Source organism: Panthera onca, chromosome B2 (assembly GCF_046562875.1).
Source record: "Panthera onca isolate mPanOnc1 chromosome B2, mPanOnc1 haplotype 2, whole genome shotgun sequence".
NCBI classification, from domain to species: domain Eukaryota; kingdom Metazoa; phylum Chordata; class Mammalia; order Carnivora; family Felidae; genus Panthera; species Panthera onca.
This window is the reverse complement of record NC_138343.1, coordinates 91738075-91760307: the sequence shown is the minus strand read 5'-3', so window position 1 is coordinate 91760307 and position 22233 is coordinate 91738075. Positions and strand designations below refer to the sequence as shown.

Genomic DNA, 22233 nt, shown 5'->3' with positions numbered 1-22233 from the left:
GTTGGTTAAGTGTCCTGGCTCTTGGTTTGGGCTCAGGTCACAATCTCATGGTCTGTGAGTTCGAGTCTGCTGTCAGCACAGGGCCTGCTTGGGATTCTATCTCTTCTTCTCTCTCTGCCCTTTCTGCACTCTCTCTCACTCTGAAAATAAATAAATAAACTCTAAAATAAATAAGTAAATAAAACTTAAAATATTAAAAAATTTGATAAATTAAATTTGAATCAAATTAATCTGAAATTGTAAATTCATTCAGGTGATTGTCTTGGACAGATCAAACACAAGAAAATACATGGTTAATATCAAGAGAAAAGTGCATTGTGACAAGAGGACCTATAGATGCTAAAATGTTAGTAAGGCAGTATTAACATATTTATGTAAATAATTTTGACAACCTGGAACAAGGACAGCTCTAGGCCAAATGTACCCACTGCCTATTTTTGTACAGCTTACTGGCTAATGTGAAGTGATTGAAAAATAATAATATTTTGACCTATGAAAATTACATGAAATTTAAATTTTGGTTCCCATAAGTACAATTTCATAGTACACAGCCACATATGTTCATTTATATATTGTTGATGGCTGTTTTTATGCTATAATGGCAGAGTTGAGTAGATGCTGAACAAACATTATACTGTGGTTTCTTATTGTGCTCTTACACAAAACACAGATTTGTGAAACAGTTGTCTCTTTACAGTGTTTCAAGTTGGACTCCAATTAAGTGAAATGTAATCTTCCAGAAAAGAATTTAATGCTTCTCATTAGTCAATTTGTGTTAAAAAGTGTAGTAGAACTGTATTACAAAATAATAATCTATTGTTAATATACTTCGAATTTTTCTCTTGTTATTGAAGTATTTAATTACCTCGATGTTGAATCTTGTCCTACACAGCCTAAAATATTTACTGTCTGACCCCTAAGAGAAAAAAATGCTGACTTCTGGCAAAGATGAAAAAATTACTTGAAATACACATATTAACAAACAAATGTGATAAATAGAAAATTGGAATAGACTTCTATCTCTCAAATAAAATGAATTTATAATTTTAAAATTTTTCACAAAGAAAATTTTAAGCAAAGATGGCTTCACTGTTAAAAATGTCGTGAAACAGGGGCACCTGGGTGGCTCAGTAGGCTGAGAGTCCGACTTTGGCTCAGGTCATGATCTCACAGCTCCTGAGTTGGAGCCCCAGTCGGGCTCTGTGATGATAGCTCGGAGCCTGGAGGCTGCTGCGTATTCTGCGTCTCCCTCTCTCTCTGCCCCTAACCCACTCGCATTCTGTCTCCGTCTCTCTCAAAAACAAAAATGAAACATTAAAAAAAAAAATCCGTGAAATATTTAAGGGAAAATAAATGTATTTAAGAAAAAATATATTTAAGGGACTCCTGGGTGACTCAGTCGTGAAGCATCTGACTTCGGCTCAGGTCATGATCTCACTGTTCTGTTGGTGAGTTTGAGCCCTGCTTAGCACTCTGTGCTGTTATCTCAGAGACTGGAGCCTGCTTGGGATTCTTGGTCTCCCTCTCTCTCTGCCCCTGCCCCACTCATGTTCTGTTTCTATTTCTCTCAAAAATAAATAAACATTAAAGAAATAATTTAAAAAGAAAAATATCTTTGGGGCACCTGGGTGGCTCAGTCCGTTAAGCATCCCACTTCGGCTCAGGTCATGATCTCATGGTTCGTGGGTTCGAGCCCTGTGTTGGGCTCTGTGCTGACAGCTCAGAGCCTGGAGCCTGCTTCATATTCTGTGTCTCCCTTTCTCTGCCCCTCCCTTGCTCATGCTCTGTCTTTCTCTCTCTCAAAAATAAATAAACATCAAAAAAATTTGAAAAAGAAAAATATCTTTAAGAAAAAAAATACATGTTTGTGTGAAATTATCGACACAAACCCTCTCATAGACTAGAGAAAAATGGATCACTTCCCAGCTCATATTATAAGGCAATAACTCTCTGACCAGACAAAAAATTACAAGGAAATAAAACTAAAGAATAATAACCCTTCATAAATCTCAACCAAAAAAATCAAAATTAGCAAATGAAATCCAGCCATATATAAATGGATAAGATATCATATCCAAGTAGGGTTTATTTAAGGAAAGCAAGTTTGGGTTAACTGAAAAAAAATTAATGTAATTTACCATATTAAAAAATAAAAGAGAAAAACTTGATGGCATTTTCGTTAAATGAAAAATTTTTGATTAATTTAATACTCATTCATGATAAAATCTCAACAAACCATAAAGGGGCTTTTTGAGTCTCATTAAAGATGATCATATATGAAACCTATCATCACACTGAGCGGTGAAAGGCTGAATGGTTTCTCCTTAAGATTGAGAACAAGCTAGAAAAGCCTACTCACACTTCTTTATGTTCTAAGTTGTTCCATACACTTATATGATTCTTCTTATGTCAATACAACACTGTCTTGATTGCTGTATTTTTCTATATAGCACACCTGCAAATCAAGTATGAATCCTCAAATTTGTTATTTTGTTAAAAGTATTTTGGGGGTCATTCTAGGATACTTTGTCTTTCTATATAAATTTTAGAGAAAGATGGTCAATTGCTTAAAAAAAGAAGGGAATTTTTTAATGGGAATTTTTACTGGTATTTTGTTAAATCTGTAGATGCATTTGGGGAGAATTAGCATCTTAACATTACTGAGTTCTGATTCATGAATATAGGATCTCTTTCCTTGTATTTATCTAGGCTTTGAAAGCATATAATTCAGAAATGTATAGTGTTCAGTGTACAAATCTTGCACATATTTTGTTAAATTTAATGCTAAATATTTCATGTTTGGGTATTGCTCATAGTATGTTTGTTTACATTTCATGCGCCAAATTTTTCTTTGCTGGTATTTAGAAATAATGACCTTTGTGTAATAGCCTTCTATTTTGCATTCTGGCTAAATGCACTCATTATTTCTAGTGGTATTTTTTGTAGGTTAGTTAAGATTTTCTCAATGTGAAATTTTTATTCTGTTCCAATTCTTACTTCTTTCATTTCTTTTGGTGCCTTATTGTATTGTCTGGGATGATTATACGGCACACAACAATATTACATTCTATCTATATTTCTGTCTTCTTCAGTATTCCATGTAGCATACAAAATATTTTCTCATGTTTGTGGACTGCTGATCTCTACTCTGATCCCACATATTTCCTTATTGTTTACTATTTTTACTTCTTAATTGATTCTATTTTTTCATTTATTTTATTTTTATATTTGAGAGAGAGGGAGAGAATATGAGTGGGGGAATGTGATGGAAAGAGGGAAGGGGGAGAGAGAGAGAGAAAGAGAGAGAGAGAAAGAGAGAGAGAGAGAGAGAGAGAGAGAGAGAGAGAGAGAGAGAATTATAAGCAGGCTCCATGCTCAGTGTGGACCCTGATGCAAGTCTGGATCCCACGATCTTGGGATCATGACCTGAGCCAAAACCAAGAGTTGGATGCTCAATTCACTGAGTCACCCAGGCATCCCTTTACTTCTTATTTTAAAGACAATGTTTAAAATTAAGGGAGATTTGAACTGTCAAATTTTATTGTGGTACTTACTATAAACCCTCTACACTCAGGCCTCATCTCCTACCACTTTCCTCCTTGTTCTACTTCCACAGTGAATTTGTTGGTGGTCTAAACATGCCATGTACTCTCCCAGTCCTGTCTTCACCTTTGCTGTTCTTTCTGCATGGAGCACTCTTACCCTAAATAGCCATACAGCACATTCCCTTGCTTCTTTCTGGTCATGTTTCCTGCTCATGTTTCCTTATCAGTGAAATCTACCCTGACTACTCTATATAAACATAGCAATCACTTTCCAGAGGCTCACTTAGACCCCTGACATTCCTGGTTTTTCTCAATGCCATTTATTAACATTTAGTATATTGTTACATTTATTTTCTCTCCATGTTAGATTTGAGCATCATAATAGGGACAATATATATTTTGTTCATTGTGGCATCCTCATCAAGTATAATAGTGTCTGACAAATTATGGATACTCAATAAATATTTTGTGGAGGAATGAACAAATGAATAATGTATCTATCATTTCAATGAGAACTCAAAATACATTTTGTGTATTTCTTCAATATATTAACAGGTGCTAGTTATGGTCAATGCAATGGCAAGATAATTTTAGGATTTATAGAACCATTTTTGAAAATACAATATTTTGAACATTAAACATGTACAGAAAGTGTATAAAGAAAATGAGGCATAGAACACTTATTTTAAAAAGTGGAACTGATAGCATGTATTTCATGAGTTGGTAGAGGAAAAGATAAAAGAAATAAGTTATTTCTCAAGTCCTTTATGAAACTCAAAGCCATTGCTTTCTATGGGTCAGGTTTTGACATATAAGAAAGCGTATTCCATATTTTCCAATACTACAGGAAATTTTTTATACCTTATCTAGGCCAGAAGAAAGGAAAAACTCACTTAATTCTTTCAGTGAGTAACTGAATATGATACACCCCACTTTCATTTTTACAACTCAGTTTAATTTAGATACCATAAAAGGACCAGATACTTTAAGCTATCGAAGTGATTACATGGTCATCGCAGTGGTGGAGTAATTACAGAGAAATACAAATAGGTTTAAAGGAGATAGCATTGCTGCATGGGGATGGATCTACTCAGCAGAAGACGGTACATTTCTGGTCAGATTTGCACTTTTTAACTTTTTAAACTTTTTTTAATGTTTATTTTTGAGAAGGGGGGTGACAGAGCACGAGAGGGGGAGGGACAGTGAGAGAAGGAGACACAGAATCCCACGCAAGCTCCAGGCTCTGAGCTGTCAGCACAAAGCCCTATACCGAGCTTAAAGCCACAAGCCTTGAGATCATGACCTGAGCCAAAGTCAGATGCTTAATGACTGAGCTACCCAGGCACCCCTTTGGAGGTCCCCCAAGGTTTTTACAAGATCACACAGTTGCTGCATGCTGTGTGGCAAATTCCCTCCAAGCTCCAGGATGAGTTCTGGCTGTATCATTTCTCGTTTATCATTATTTTAGAACTGACATAGAACTGACATGTAGATTTTTAAGTCTATGTAATACTTTTTAACTAAAATGTTAACAATAGTAGGAACTTATCAACAAGGACACATATTTTTCCCTGGGCATGGGAAGAGAGGGTGGTCCAAGAAAATCTACTTCCAAGTAAAACATGTAAACCTATAAGGAAAAAGACACTGCAATGATGTACCAATAGTAAGGTCTATGCATATATGTTTGCCCAGGTAAATATTAAAATAAGACATGTTAAATAGATAAAAGTAGAAAACAAGATTTTATTTCATTTTGATTTATATTGCAAAAAGAATGAACCATATTAAAAGAAAAAGAAGCAAAATAAAAGCAGGCATGAAATTTCTTACCACTGTTATTACACTGTTTCTGGTTAGGAAAAAAAATACATGTATACATGTATACACACATGCACACACACACACATATATTCACCAACACACAGAAGGTAAGAAAATATAACAGAAGGTAAATTATTCTTTCCAAAAACTGAGGTATTAATTTACCAACATGGAGAATTTACTTATCATTTTCAAATATAATTATAGCTTTTTTCTAGAGTTAGCCCTACATGCTCTTGCTCAGTGTTGCCTAAACTAACATTATTCATCACTTTTCTGGGTAATAATATTTCTACTATAACTATGGACCTAGAGTACTTTTTACAGGCTTTTGTCTCATTTTTGATACTGTTCATTGAGAAGTTCTAGTCAATTCTATGTTAGAACTGAGTAAAAATTAACTAAAATTGAAAATAAAAGTAAAATTTCAGAGTGACAACTGTCTGGTTTTCAAGATATAAATATTTTCAGGGATCTTCAGGAAACATATTTTTCTTAAAAACACCTGTATGAGATTATCTAGTATAAAAAATATTAATACAGGTTTATGTAAAGAAATGTATTTTGTCTTTATAAAGGAACCAAAGGTCTTTGAAATAATTATTATATTCTTAAACCCCAATAGTATATTTTTATGATTAACAATTTTTATGAACTATTTAAAATCAGGGAGATTAGAAAAATAGAAATAAATCTCAATGAACAAGTTGGTAAACAAAGAAGCAGAAATATAAAGGTCAACATTAGCATTTCTGGATAGATATATTAAGATCTTTTATTCTTTTACTCAATTTGTTTAAATATTTTCATGCTAAAAAGTCAGAGTGATTCGTATTAAAATTTTGTAGCAGAGTTTGTCTTCCACAAGCATGGGCTAAAAAATCACCTAAACCATAGAGAGCAACCAGAGTTGACAATGAAATTAGATTTTGTAAATGAACTATGACATGTTCATCTTTGATAATCTAGATTTAAATTTCAAGGAGCAAACTCATCTGCCCAATACGGTAGGCATATTAATGGCCTCTCAGATATGTCCACAATCAAATCCCTGGAACCTGTGAATGTTACCTTACACAGCAAAGGAAGAATAAGTTAGCAGATAGAATTAAGGGTGTTAATCAACTGCTTAACACAAGGAGATTATCCTGGTGGGTCCAATGTAATTAAGGGTCTTCAATGTGAAAAAGGGAGGCAGAACTTTCAGTGCTTGAGTGATGCTAAATGAGAAAGATTCCACCAGATATTATTGACTTTAATGCTGGAAAGAGATCAGAATTCAAAGGTAGGTGAGCAGCCTCTAAAACCTGGAGAATACAAGGAATTGGATTCTTTCCTAGATTTGCTACAAAGAAATGCAGTCTTCCTGACACCTGGATGTTAGCCCCATTAGACAGACCCATATAAGACTTCTAATCTACAGAACCATAAGATAATAAGGATACTATAGGGGTACCTACATGGCTCAGCTGGTTAAAGTCTGACTTTGGCCCAGGTCATGATCTCACAGTTCGTGAGTTCAAGCCCCACACCAGGCTCTCTGCTGTCAACATGGATCCGCTTCAATTCTCTGTCCCCCTCTCTCTCTGCCCCTGACCCTCTTGTGCTCTCTCTCTCTCTCTCAAAAATCAATAAACATATACAATTAATTTCAAAAAAAGGATAAAATATTTTTGTTACTGAGTTTATGATAACTTGTTACAGTGGAAATAAGAAACTAATGCATTTATCAAAAACAGATATTAAAGAAAAGAAAATATTTACAGGACACCTGCATTCATCAGTCAGTTAAGCATCTGACCTTGGGTTTTGCCTCAGGTCATGATCTCGTCACCATGAGGTTGAGCCCCACATCAGGCTCCAAGGAGATAGCTGGGGGCCTGCTTGGGATTGTCTCTCTCCCTCTCTCTCTGTTCTTCCCTTGCATGCTCTCTCTCTCTCAAAATAAATTTTAAAAAAATGTTTGCTATGAGCTAAATTTATATTCTAATTTTATTTTTGTATAAAATAATATATAAAATATAAGACTTAAATAAAATATAAGACTATTATGTATTTTTTAAAACTTTTTTTTAATGTTTATTTATTTTCAAGAAAGAGAGAGGAGAGAGAAAGCATGAGCAGGGGAGGGGAAGAAAGAGAGGGAGACACAGAATCCGAAGCAGGCTCCAGGCTCTGAGCTGTCAGCACAGAGCCTGATGTGGGGCTTGAACCCAGGAACCATGAGATCATGACATGAGCCACAGTTAGAAGTTTAACCAACTGAGCCACCCAGGCACCCCCCAAATATTTTTTTATATTCAGTCATGTTTTAAGACTCTCACCTCCTTTATCAGAACTTTCCTGAAAAACTCAAGATAAACCTAGTGTTTCACATTTTCTAGGTTTACATGAAATTAAAAAGAAAATTTATAAGTGTAATACATAACATTTGCATAATCAGTCACATAAGTCTTAAGTGAATATTCAATGAATCCTTAAATTTTGAATCATTTAGAGCATTAGCTGTTTTTTAGAACCTCAACTACATTTATAATATCATCAGAAATCTCAGAAGCCTTTTACATTCTTTTTCCAGAAGATATTCTTGCCAAAGATAACTACTATGAATTTTAGTACCTTAGATTTGTTCTGATAGTTTTTGAACCTTATTTACATAAATAGAATCATATAGTATGTACTTTTTTTTTAACCTGGGATCTTTTACTCAATATTATAAGTATTAATCCTTCATATTGCTTCATGTAGTTCATTTTTTTTTTGATTGTTGTATGTTATTTTGATATATGAATATACCACGATGCTGATGGAATTAAAGTTGCTAATCAATTAACTTTAACATAGAAAGATTATCCCGAATTATCCGGTGAGCCCAGGGTAATCACAGATCTTTAAATGTGGAAACAAACACATGCACATACACATGATCTATTGAGATCATTAATGAATCAAATCTTTAGATCATTTTGGGGAGAGTTGACATCTTCACAATATCGAGCTTTCTAATATGTGCCTTCTAATCTATGGAACTCTATAACCATACCTCCAATAATTTAGGCTTTTAATTTTTCTCATACATCTTTTATATGTTTGTGTGTGTGTGTGTGTGTGTGTGTGTGTGTGTGTGTGTGTGTGTGCTTACTGTTCAAAAGAAAACACAAAGACAAAAAAAAATTCATAGTCAGAGAAGACATGTTCCCTTAGATTTGTAGATATTTTTATTTGGATTTACATTATTCTGTCAAATACCATTCCCTGAGGTAAAAAGAAAACTATAAATAAACTGCAATTCAATATATATGTGTATATATATATATATATATATATATATATATATATACATATACATATATATATGTATATATCTCAAGTGGCAAATTTACTCTTTTGTGATATCCTTCTTTAAATGTAAAGGGAAAACATTTTTATAGTGTAAATTAAATTTTCCCTCCTAGACTATCTCAAACATCTGCAATGTAAACTTTAGCTTCTATGCTTGAAATAGTTGCTTGACAAATAACATCAAGTTGTAAAATGTATTTTTATTTTATTAAATTATATGATGAAAAGGTAAACAGCATAAGTTTTTTGCTTTTTACTTCCTGTTTTTGTCTTTCTAGATCAGTATATGTATATATATACTTTTATATGAACACTATGGTGACGATATTAATAGTCATTTCTGAACTGATCTTTCATTCTTAACAACATATTGTTTTCTTGGAGTTAATAATTCTTTTACTTCCGTTTACTTATTTTTTTTATCAATTACTATTTTTTCCTTGATTTGCTGCATCAGCTTTTCAAATGCATAGAAATATCTTACTTTTTTACAAATGTCTAATCTTATCAGATAATCTGTCCTTGCAAGGCCCACAGGTCTCCTGTTCTAATCTGCAACAGGAAGTAGATTTACAAGCCTGGGGCTAGGTTGTGGTCTGGGATTCCTCTCTACTATTCTCCCTTGTTGATTGCTTATTTCTTTTTGAAAGAAATGTCCTATTTTCTCTTAGTTTCCTGCTTAATTTTCTGAATCAGAATCCTGCAGTTGATTCATAAGGAAGACTACATAGGATACTAGGATACAAAATTGACAGTCTTTTCACATCTTAAAAATATTTTTATTCATCTCTTGCTGTTAATTATTTGGACTAATATGTCAGTTTATGAAATACATTTCTTTTAGTCACTACATATTAAATACACTAAATGTATTTATTTTGCTTTTTGTTCCCCATTTTGGTCCCCTTGGGTCTTTTTGTGTTTTTTTTTTTCTTGCTTATTTTCCATGTGTTTTTTTTTTTTTTTTTTTTTTTTTTTTTGCTCTGTTATCTTTGAGCCCTTCTGCTACTTTTATTTCTAAATTTTAGTTACCATATTTTATTTTATTTATTTTTTATTTTTTATTTTTTGTTTTTGTTTTTGTTTTTATATGGAATGCTTCACGAATTTGCGTGTCATCCTTGCACAGGGGCCATGCTAATCTTCTCTGTAGCGTTCCAGTTTTAGTATATGTGCTGCTGAAGCGAGCACTAGTTACCATATTTTAAATCTTTCAAGGTGTTTCTTGTCCTCAAAACTTTAAAGATGGCTTTATTTTCTTGTTTTATGGAAACAATACATCTTATCTGTCTAAATACGGTCGGGATATTGTTTTGCTCTGCTTCCTGCACCAGCTTTCTTCCTTCTACATGTGTGGTTTGTCTCTTTATTTTAGTTTGTTCTTTATTTCTAAAGATCTATTTAAATGTTTGGTCTTTTTCGGCTCTCTTTGTTTAAGATAAGGCACTGAAAAGGTGACGGCGGTGTCTATGTGAAAGAGTACATGAAGGACATGTCTGTGACTTTACATGGGATCCAGTCTTCTCGTTTGGAGATTGTCATATCTCAGATATGATGTCATGGCCTTTTTCCTGGGGCAGTTGTTTTTCAAGATTTGGGGATGGGGACCATGAACTACCTATGTATGCCTACTTTTGTTAAGAACGTAAAATATATTTGGACAATGATGCCAAAGTTTAATAGCTAAATTTGTATTATGTCATTAACTATAGCTTCAAACCTCATGTCCCATGCCTCTGAGTTTGGTGTCCTATGATGTCTGGAGTCCTTTGGTTCAATTTCCTCTGTGAGAAAAACTCACATTTTTTTATGGAGGACACAGAAGTTTAGGTATCTTGTTACTTGGTGTGTGATACTCTATTTTCTTTAAGTTTGAAATATCTTAGGGATTCTATAAAGGATCTGATTTCTATGTTAGTTTCTCCTGTTTCCTGCTTAGATTGCAAATTCTTTGGGTCTCAAAAGTCAATATACATTCTTTTTTTCTAGTTTTTATCTTTCAATAACATTTTAAATATTTTATTCACTTTTTTCCTATCTCTAGTTCACTTTTACTCCTCTAATGCCAATTTATTAAGGCTTGGGAAAGAAGAACATATAAAATATGTAATATGTTTTTCTTGAGATTGCTCTCTTTCTAGTCACCTTAAAAAGAGATCTCAGCCATTACTCTGGCTTTAAAATTGTCAAATATGCAATTAACTCCAAAAACAGTCACTTTATTTATGACATCACCACTATCTCACAGCCTTCAATGTCTGTGGTATACCTGACATCTCACTGAATGGTGTATTGCCACTGCAAATGCCACTACCAGCTTTAACACAATTTATTAATTCTCCAGCTTCCCACTCCTGTTCATGTTTTTCCAGTTTGGGTTAATAATATCACCTTTGTCTTCGTTAACTACATAAAACATTATGTGGGAAATTTTGTTTTTACTCTTACCCCATAGTCATTGTGTTTTGTCAGCCTTCACTTCTGTTCTTATTGTTGCTATTTCGAAGATCTCTCATTTTATACCTCCTTGACTACTTAACCTTAGATTTAATGTCCTTGTTTATAAAATATAGAGAAGTGAGAAACAAAAGTAGTAAATATTCATTTACTGGTATACATTAGTATATGTTTTTTTACCCACAATCAAATTTAATGTTCACAATGTTCTTATAATGTAATTGTTCTTATTTTTAAACATTTTCAATGAAATATTACAAGGATATGATAAACTGAATTAAATGTATTAGTTTTAAGTATATACAGCTCAGTGAATATTTACTTATACACATACCCAGGGAAGTTCCCTTGTGCCCCTTCTTAGTCAGTCCTGACCCCCAAGCATCAAACATAACCATCATTCTGACTTCAAACACTATTTAATAGTTTTATCTGTACTTAAACTTTGTATAAAAATCATAATACATGTACTATTTTGCGTAGAGCCTCTTCCACTGGAACATAATGTAAATTTTTCCATGTTTGTGTACTTTTTAGTAGTTTTATTTTTAAATTTCCTTGTTATAATTTATCTGTTCTGCTGTTGGATTGACATTTGAGTTGTTTTGATTTTTAAAATATAATGAGTAATATTACTATAAATACTTTGTACATGTGTTTTGTGAGACATACGTAATATTTTAAGAATTTATCGAGAATGAGATTACTAACTTAAATGTATAGTTGTGATTATTGCTGCTGTCTTTAGATTGTGTCTGGAACCATCTAAAGCCTCAACTGCACTAGGTATTAAGAATGACTCAATCATAACAGACAGTTAATACTGTTTGTCAGTTGGGACTTATTTCAAACAAATCATTTACATATTACATTTGCTTCTATATGTTGTTTGAGATTCTCACAAAATGGACTATGGGATCTATGAGGGAATGCCCAAAATGAGCATTCCAGGATATCCAGCAGATTGTTGCAAAGGCTTCTGATGGCCAAGACTTGGAAGCCTCAAAACATCATATCTGCCTACTCAACTGTTCCAACCAGTTGCAAAGGCCAGGCCAATTCAAGAACAATGAAGATAAGGTTTGAATGCTAGGATTAGGAGACCATCTTTGGAGACCAGCTACCAAATGTAAAACGTTTTGTAAACACCCAGTTTTCCAAAAGAGTTACGCTAATGTATAGACACTCCAAGCCCTCCACACCGTCATTAATACTTGAAACTTACAGTACTTTTAATAGTAGCCATCTTGGTGAGTGTGTATAGGCATATAATTGAGATTTTAATTTGCATTTTCCTAATCAGTGTGTTACTGAGCAACTCTAAATCTGACCACTTGAATGTTCTCTGATGTAAAGTGTTTATTTAAATTGTGCCCATTTTTTATTATGATGTTTTATTTATTTTTTATTTGTAGAGATCTTTATCTATTTGAAGTACATATTCTATGTCAAATATACCTATCACTCATACCCTCTTATATGTATTTGTCTTTGCCATCTTGGTAATGTCGTCTATTTATGAAAAAGTTACTAATCACAATAAAATTCAAAATACTTTTTCTTTTATATTTAGTGTTTTATATTCTATTTAAGAAATTTCATCTACACCAAGATCATAACAATATTTTAGAAAGTTTAATTCTAGAAACATTATATTTTATGTTTTTTATTAAGGTCTATAATCCACTCAAATTATTTTTTCTATTTGAGTTGTAATAAAAGTTCATTACATTCCATACAAATATTTAACTGTTCCATGACTACTGAAAGAAATATTCTTTCCTCTCCAAATTTCAGTGGCACTTTTGTCATAAATCCGGTGACTATATATGTTCGGTTCTATTTCTAAAGTTTCAATTACCTTTTTGTGGTCTGTCTATATGCTTTGCCTATGTTTTGTTATATTTTTTCCTAGGTACCTATGTTGGTGGTTTTTAAACCTCTAAGGAAAGTATATATGATAAAGTCTAAGTAATTTGCACCAAATTAATAGCTGGCAAGTGATAGAACAAGGAATTACACCCATCCCTGTTTGCCTAAACAGTTTTGTGTTATTGATACCTCCTAATACAAATTTCTGTGATAATAATATCACTTTCACATAGAATTAGAGTGTAAATTAAACACAATAACAAAAGTGAACCCTCTTTACTAGCTGGAAAGCACTAAAACACCAAATAAATTATTAAAAGATAGATGTATTTTTTACTGGCTCAGAAGGCATCAGTTGTGAGTCCTGTCTATATTAGCTATATGGCATTGAGTAAGGTACTTACATTTTCTGTGACAGAGAATATCTGCCCTCAAACTATGCTTCTTAAATCCTTGCATAAAGTTAGACCATACATTTTTCTAATATCCTTTGTAGGTACTTATGACTATGTGGTTAAATTTAGGTCAATGAAATATGGGCAGCAGCGATCTACAGCTCTTCCAGTTCTGTCCAGTAAAAAATTTCCATGCATTTTCATTCACCATCTACCTTGCCTAATGTGCTGGTTGGATATTAATACACAGGACAAATTCAGAAATCACAAGCTGAAAAAGCCTGAGCTTTCATCAGCCTGCATTCCAGGATGTCTATGTAAACCAGAAAACTTTCCCACATACTTGATTCTGTAAGCTTCTATCAGAAACACCATGAACAAGAAACAAATGTCTATCAAATCAACTCTTTCAGATTTCAAAGCTTACCTGTTTTATAGCATACACTATATAATATTTTGCATTTGATCTGTGTAGTATTTTGCATTTAGTTTGGTACCCATATAAAATCTTTTTTAATATTTAAACAATGTAAAATTTACCCTAAATGTAAAATTTAGCAGTGGCAAAATAAAAAGAATAAAAAAGGAGGGAAACAAGCTGTTTTAATAAACAAGTAGTTGCTTATAGTAAATTTTAGATAAAATGCATGTTGAAAAATACTCCCTCATCTCTGTCTATTGCATTTTATTACACACTATAAATCCTAAAATTAATTAGAACTGCACAAATGATAAAAATAAAATTCCCAAACTACAAACATTTGTTTCAATGCCAACCAAGATACACTAATATGAAATTTTATAATACACTTTCAAGTTGAAAATAGCTTCTCTGGTATTGGAGTTTTATATTGGGGCTCTTTTCTGGGATAAAAACTATATATTGTTTATAGTAGCATTCATGTGTAAAATGTAGTTCAGAAAATATTCTATAAACTTAATCAAGCATACAATTTTGCATTTTAAAATTACTGGTTCCATTTTTTTTTTTTTTTTTTTTTTTTTTTTTTTTTACTTTGTGGAATGGTTAAACGGCTAAGTGTTCAAAAAGACTCAGGAAAGGGAAGATGGCGGCGTAGGAGGACGCGGGGCTCACAGCGCGTCCTGCCGATCACTTAGATTCCACCTACACCTGCCTAAAGAACCCAGAAAACCGCCAGAGGATTAGCAGAAGGGAGTCTCCGGAGTCAAGCGCAGACGAGAGGCCCACGGAAGAGGGTAGGAAGGGCGGCGAGGCGGTGCGCGCTCCACGGACTGGCGGGAGGGAGCCGGGGCGGAGGGGCGGCTCGCCGGCCAAGCGGAGCCCCCGAGTCTGGCTGGCAAAAGCGGAGGGGCCGGACGGACTGTGTTCCGACAGCAAGCGCGACTTAGCGTCTGGGAGGTCATAAGTTAACAGCTCTGCTCGGAAAGCGGGAAGGCTGGAGGACAAAGGGAGGGAGAGCTGCTGAGCCCCCGGACGGCAGAGCTCAGCTTGGCGGGGAACAAAGGCGCCAGCGCCATCTCCCCCGCCCATCCCCCAGCCAAAATCCCAAAGGGAACCAGTTCCTGCCAGGGAACTTGCTCGCTCCGCGCAAACACCCAACTCTGTGCTTCTGCGGAGCCAAACCTCCGGCAGCGGATCTGACTCCCTCCCGCTGCCACAGGGCTCCTCCTGAAGTGGATCACCTAAGGAGAAGCGAGCTAAGCCTGCCCCTCCAGCCCCCGTGCACCTTGCCTACCCACCCCAGCTAATACGCCAGATCCCCAGCAACACAAGCCTGGCAGTGTGCAAGTAGCCCAGACGGGACACGCCACCCCACAGTGAATCCCGCCCCTAGGAGAGGGGAAGAGAAGGCACACACCAGTCTGACTGTGGCCCCAGCAGTGGGCTGGGGGCAGACATCGGGTTGGACTGCGGCCCCGCCCACTAATTCCAGTTATACACCACAGCACAGGGGAAGTGCCCTGCAGGTCCTCACCACGCCAGGGACTCTCCAAAATGACCAAACGGAAGAATTCCCCTCAGAAGAATCTCCAGGAAATAACAACAGCTAATGAACTGATCAAAAAGTATTTAAATAATATAACAGAAAGTGAATTTAGAATAATAGTCATAAAATTAATCGCTGGGCTTGAAAACAGTATACAGGACAGCAGAGAATCTCTTGCCACAAAGATCGAGGGACTAAGGAACAGTCACGAGGAGTTGAAAAACGCTTTAAACGAATTGCAAAACAAAATGGAATCCACGATGGCTCGGCTTGAAGAGGCAGAGGAGAGAATAGGTGAACTAGAAGATAAAGTTATGGAGAAAGAGGAAGCTGAAAGAAAGAGAGATAAAAAAATCCAGGAGTATGAGGGGAAAATTAGAGAACTAAGTGATACACTAAAAAAAAATAATATACGCATAATTGGTATCCCAGAGGAGGAAGAGAGAGGGAAGGGTGCTGAAGGGGTACTTGAACAAATTATAGCTGAGAACTTCCCTGAACTGGGGAAGGAAAAAGGCATTGAAATCCAAGAGGCACAGAGAACTCCCTTCAGACGTAACTTGAATCGATCTTCTGCACGACATATCATAGTGAAACTGGCAAAATACAAGGATAAAGAGAAAATTCTGAAAGCAGCAAGGGATAAACGTGCCCTCACATATAAAGGGAGACCTATAAGACTCGTGACTGATCTCTCCTTTGAAACTTGGCAGGCCAGAAAGGCTTGGCACGATATCTACAGTATGCTAAACAGAAAAAATATGCAGCCGAGAATCCTTTATCCAGCAAGTCTGTCATTTAGAATAGAAGGAGAGATAAAGGTCTTCCCAAACAAACAAAAACTGAAGGAATTTGTCACCACGAAACCAGCCCTACAAGAGATCCTAAGGGGGATCCTGTGAGACAAAGTACCAGAGACATCACTACAAGCATAAAACATACAGACATCACAATGACTCTAAACCCATATCTTTCTATAATAACACTGAATGTAAATGGATTAAATGCGCCAACTAAAAGACATAGGGTATCAGAATGGATAAAAAAACAAGACCCATCTATTTGCTGTCTACAAGAGACTCATTTTAGATCTGAGGACACCTTTAGATTGAGAGTGAGGGGATGGAGAACTATCTATCATGCTCCTGGAAGCCAAAAGAAAGCTGGAGTAGCCATACTTATATCAGACAAACTAGACTTTAAATTAAAGGCTGTAACAAGAGATGAAGAAGGGCATTATATAATAATCACAGGGTCTATCCACCAGGAAGAGCTAACTATTATAAATGTCTATGCGCCAAATACCCGAGCCCCCAGATATATAAAACAATTACTCATAAACATAAGCAACCTTATTGATAAGAATGTGGTCATTGCAGGGGACTTTAACACCCCACTTACAGAAATGGATAGATCATCTAGACACACAGTCAATAAAGAAACAAGGGCCCTGAATGATACATTGGATCAGATGGACTTGACAGATATATTTAGAACTCTGCATCCCAAAGCAACAGAATATACTTTCTTCTCAAGTGCACATGGAACATTCTCCAAGATAGATCATATACTGGGTCACAAAACAGCCCTTCATAAGTTTACAAGAATTGAAATTATACCATGCATACTTTCGGACCACAATGCTATGAAGCTTGAAATCAACCACAGGAAAAAGTCTGGAAAACCTCCAAAAGCATGGAGGTTAAAGAACACCCTACTAACGAATGAGTGGGTCAACCAGGCAATTAGAGAAGAAATTAAAACATATATGGAAACAAACGAAAATGAAAATACAACAATCCAAATGCTCTGGGATGCAGCGAAGGCAGTCCTGAGAGGAAAATACATTGCAATCCAGGCCTATCTCAAGAAACAAGAAAAATCCCAAATACAAAATCTAACAGCACACCTAAAGGAAATAGAAGCAGAACAGCAAAGGCAGCCTAAACCCAGCAGAAGAAGAGAAATAATAAAGATCAGAGCAGAAATAAACAATATAGAATCTAAAAAAACTGTAGAGCAGATCAACGAAACCAAGAGTTGGTTTTTTGAAAAAATAAACAAAATTGACAAACCTCTAGCCAGGCTTCTCAAAAAGAAAAGGGAGATGACCCAAATAGATAAAATCATGAATGAAAATGGAATGATTACAACCAATCCCTCAGAGATACAAACAATTATCAGGGAATACTATGAAAAATTATATGCCAGCAAATTGGACAACCTGGAAGAAATGGACAAATTTCTAAACACCCACACTCTTCCAAAACTCAATCAGGAGGAAATAGAAAGCTTGAACAGACCCATAACCAGCGAAGAAATTGAATCGGTTATCAAAAATCTCCCAACAAATAAGAGTCCAGGACCAGATGGCTTCCCAGGGGAGTTCTACCAGACATTTAAAGCAGAGATAATACCTATCCTTCTCAAGCTATTCCAAGAAATAGAAAGGGAAGGAAAACTTCCAGACTCATTCTATGAAGCCAGTATTACTTTGATTCCTAAACCAGACAGAGACCCAGTAAAAAAAGAGAACTACAGGCCAATATCCCTGATGAATATGGATGCAAAAATTCTTAATAAGATACTAGCAAATCGAATTCAACAGCATATAAAAAGAATTATTCACCATGATCAAGTGGGATTCATTCCTGGGATGCAGGGCTGGTTCAACATTCGCAAATCGATCAACGTGATACATCACATTAACAAAAAAAAAGAGAAGAACCATATGATCCTGTCAATCGATGCAGAAAAGGCCTTTGACAAAATCCAGCACCCTTTCTTAATAAAAACCCTTGAGAAAGTCGGGATAGAAGGAACATACTTAAAGATCATAAAGGCCATTTATGAAAAGCCCACAGCTAACATCATCCTCAACGGGGAAAAACTGAGAGCTTTTTCCCTGAGATCAGGAACACGACAGGGATGCCCACTGTCACCACTGCTGTTTAATATAGTGCTGGAAGTTCTAGCATCAGCAATCAGACAACAAAAGGAAATCAAAGGCATCAAAATTGGCAAAGATGAAGTCAAGCTTTCACTTTTTGCAGATGACATGATATTATACATGGAAAATCCGATAGACTCCACCAAAAGTCTGCTAGAATTGATACATGAATTCAGCAAAGTTGCAGGATACAAAATCAATGTGCAGAAATCAGTTGCATTCTTATACACTAACAATGAAGCAACAGAAAGACAAATGAAGAAACTGATCCCATTCACAATTGCACCAAGAAGCATAAAATACCTAGGAATAAATCTAACCAAAGATGTAAAAGATCTGTATGCTGAAAACTATAGAAAGCTTATGCAGGTAATTGAAGAAGATATAAAGAGATGGAAAGACATTCCCTGCTCATGGATTGGAAGAATAAATATTCTCAAAATGTCAATACTACCCAAAGCTATCTACACATTCAATGCAATCCCAATCAAAATTGCACCAGCATTCTTCTCAAAACTAGAACAAGCAATCCTAAAATTCATATGGAACCACAAAAGGCCCCGAATAGCCAAAGTAATTTTGAAGAAGAAGACCAAAGCAGGAGGCATCACAATCCCAGACTTTAGCCTCTACTACAAAGCTGTCATCATCAAGACAGCATGGTATTGGCATAAAAACAGACACATAGACCAATGGAATAGAATAGAAACCCCAGAACTAGACCCACAAACATATGGCCAACTCATCTTTGACAAAGCAGGAAAGAATATCCAATGGAAAAAAGACAGTCTCTTTAACAAATGGTGCTGGGAGAACTGGACAGCAACATGCAGAAGGTTGAAACTAGACCACTTTCTCACACCATTCACAAAAATAAACTCAAAATGGATAAAGGACCTGAATGTGAGACAGGAAACCATCAAAACCTTAGAGGAGAAAGCAGGAAAAGACCTCTCTGACCTCAGCCGTAGCAATCTCTTACTCGGCACATCCCCAAAGGCAAGGGAATTAAAAGCAAAAGTGAATTACTGGGACCTTATGAAGATAAAAAGCTTCTGCACAGCAAAGGAAACAACCAACAAAACTAAAAGGCAACCAACGGAATGGGAAAAGATATTTGCAAATGACACATCGGACAAAGGGCTAGTATCCAAAATCTATAAAGAGCTCATCAAACTCCACACCCGAAAAACAAATAACCCAGTGAAGAAATGGGCAGAAAACATGAATAGACACTTCTCTAAAGAAGACATCCGGATGGCCAACAGGCACATGAAAAGATGTTCAACGTCGCTCCTTATCAGGGAAATACAAATCAAAACCACACTCAGATACCACCTCACGCCAGTCAGAGTGGCCAAAATGAAGAAATCAGGAGACTATAGATGCTGGAGAGGATGTGGAGAAACAGGAACCCTCTTGCACTGTTGGTGGGAATGCAAATTGGTGCAGCCGCTCTGGAAAGCAGTGTGGAGGTTCCTCAGAAAATTAAAAATAGACCTACCCTATGACCCAGCAATAGCACTGCTAGGAATTTATCCAAGGGATACAGGAGTACTGATGCATAGGGGCACCTGTACCCCAATGTTTATAGCGGCACTCTCAACAATAGCCAAATTATGGAAAGAGCCTAAATGTCCATCAACTGATGAATGGATAAAGAAATTGTGGTTTATATACACAATGGAATACTACGTGGCAATGAGAAAAAATGAAATATGGCCTTTTGTAGCAACATGGATGGAACTGGAGAGTGTGATGCTAAGTGAAATAAGCCATACAGAGAAAGACAGATACCATATGGTTTCACTCTTATGTGGATCCTGAGAAACATAACAGAAACCCATGGGGGAGGGGAAGGAAAAAAAAAAAAAAAAAAAAAGAGGTTAGAGTGGGAGAGAGCCAAAGCATCAGAGACTGTTAAAAACTGAGAACAAACTGAGGGTTGATGGGGGGTGGGAGGGAGGGCAGGGTGGGAGGGAGGGCAGGGTGGGTGATGGGTATTGAGGAGGGCACTTTTTGGGATGAGCACTGGGTGTTGTATGGAAACCAATTTGACAGTAAATTTCATATATTAAAAAATAAAAAAAAATAAAAAAAAAAAATAATAAAATAAAAAAATAAAAAAAAAAAAAAAAAAAAACAAAAACAAAAAGACTCAGGAAAGTAGCATATTAATTCTTGATTTATTTAAATCATTTTTCCTCTTTCTCTCCATCAGTATCAGAGTCATAAAAAATAAAAAGAAACACATAAGAAGTAGTTCTGTAGCTGTTACATCTCTCTCGTCAGGAGTACAACTGACTGTGGTGCCAGCATCCCAGCAGTCGCCTGGGGCTCTGTCAAAGATTTATCTGTTCAAGGATAAACCGTCTTTAATACATTGCTCTATTCATAATCTCTTAGATTTCTGTGATATTACATTATATTACAACTCCTACTTCAAAGATCTCAGAGAGCCTCACAGATGTCATATATTTCAATCTCAAACTCCCTCCAAGGTCAAATCTGCAAAAAATTATTTCTCCTTTTTTGTGACAGGATTTCTCTAAACATGCAGCAACCATAATGAAGTGTTCAGCACAAACAACTTTCTGCCTGTAATCACAATTATGCGGTGGAATATGCAAAAGTAAAAATAATCATAACTGAATTTTTAGTTGTAATAATTTTTCTGACTTAAATTATTTCATCATGATAATTAAAACAACTGATGAGAAAACTTTACAAAACCTTCATTATTCAGTTATATGCATACTTTAAAATTTATTCTTACAAAAATAGTGTTGCTATTTTTTTTTTTCAAAATGAGGCAGTATGTTCTCATGGAAAATGAATTTGATTTGTTTTGAATTAAAATCACCTTTCTATTTTGATTCTTTTTATTTTTTAACGTTTATTTATTATGTTGAGAGAGAGAGACACACACAGAGTCCAAAGCAGGCTTCAGGCTCTGAGCCGTCAGCACAGACCCCGACATGGGGTTCGAACCCACGAACTGTGAGATAATGACCGGAGCTGAAGTTGGACGCTTAACGGACTAAGCCACCCAGGTACCTCTCTATTTTGATTCTGACACTAATTAGCTATCTAATGTTACTATGAAATCATCAATTAAATATTGAAAGTTTTGTGCACTCTATTACTGAACCTAACCAAACCCAACTGATAAAATGGGAAATAGGAAAAAATATTTATGTATACATGTGTATATTTTTTATCTTAAAATTGCAGAAAACTAAGATCAGTATATAATAGCTACCACTTGATGAGCATCAACTAAGCATCAGAATGAATCAAATAAACTCTATTTACCAGTAAAGATAAAAGTAATATTTTGTAGGTCAGGATATTGAGAATCAAGTGGGCTAAGTAACTTTTAAACTCATCTAGTAAGTGGATGAGCTTAAAGGTGAATCAAAGTTACTAACCTTTAAATTTTGTGTGATACTGTAGTGACGTGCTATTTGGTGAATATCTCATATAATTTAGGAGAGAAAGCCAGAAATATTTATAAAATCGCCTTCAAACTAATGACATATATGTTGAAATGCCCACTATTCTCTACCAGCAGCAGTAGTCTTGGGCTTGAACAAATGTGCACACTCCTGGGACACAGTAGACCAGGTTTATTTAGTTTTAATGAAACATAGAGGACAGCCAATATGAGCACACACAACAGAATGGCAGATGTGTCCTGACTTTCAGGGCAGCTTCTGATTGTCTTCATTACTTGGCACTGAGACACACCTGATCAAGAGACACAGCCAAGTGGATAAGGAACTCCTCAGTTTAGGGAATTGTCATCTCCGGCATCCCTTTAGGTCTTATCTGGGCACACAGCCTTCTAATAATGATATGACTAGCTCCTACTCTCT

At 35.6% G+C, this 22233-nt stretch overlaps 1 non-coding gene and 1 pseudogene across 1 annotated transcript; one reads left to right on the top strand and one right to left on the bottom strand.

Annotated features, from left to right (window-relative positions):
• Positions 1–9795: 9795 nt before the first annotated feature.
• On the bottom strand, positions 9796–9902 carry LOC132668184 (U6 spliceosomal RNA). Its single transcript, XR_009605530.1, has one exon. It is a non-coding gene; the product is annotated as a U6 spliceosomal RNA (small nuclear RNA).
• A 2440-nt stretch (positions 9903–12342) lies between these two features.
• LOC132667988 (ras-related C3 botulinum toxin substrate 1-like) overlaps positions 12343–22233 on the top strand; it is a 29531-nt pseudogene continuing 19640 nt past the window's right edge.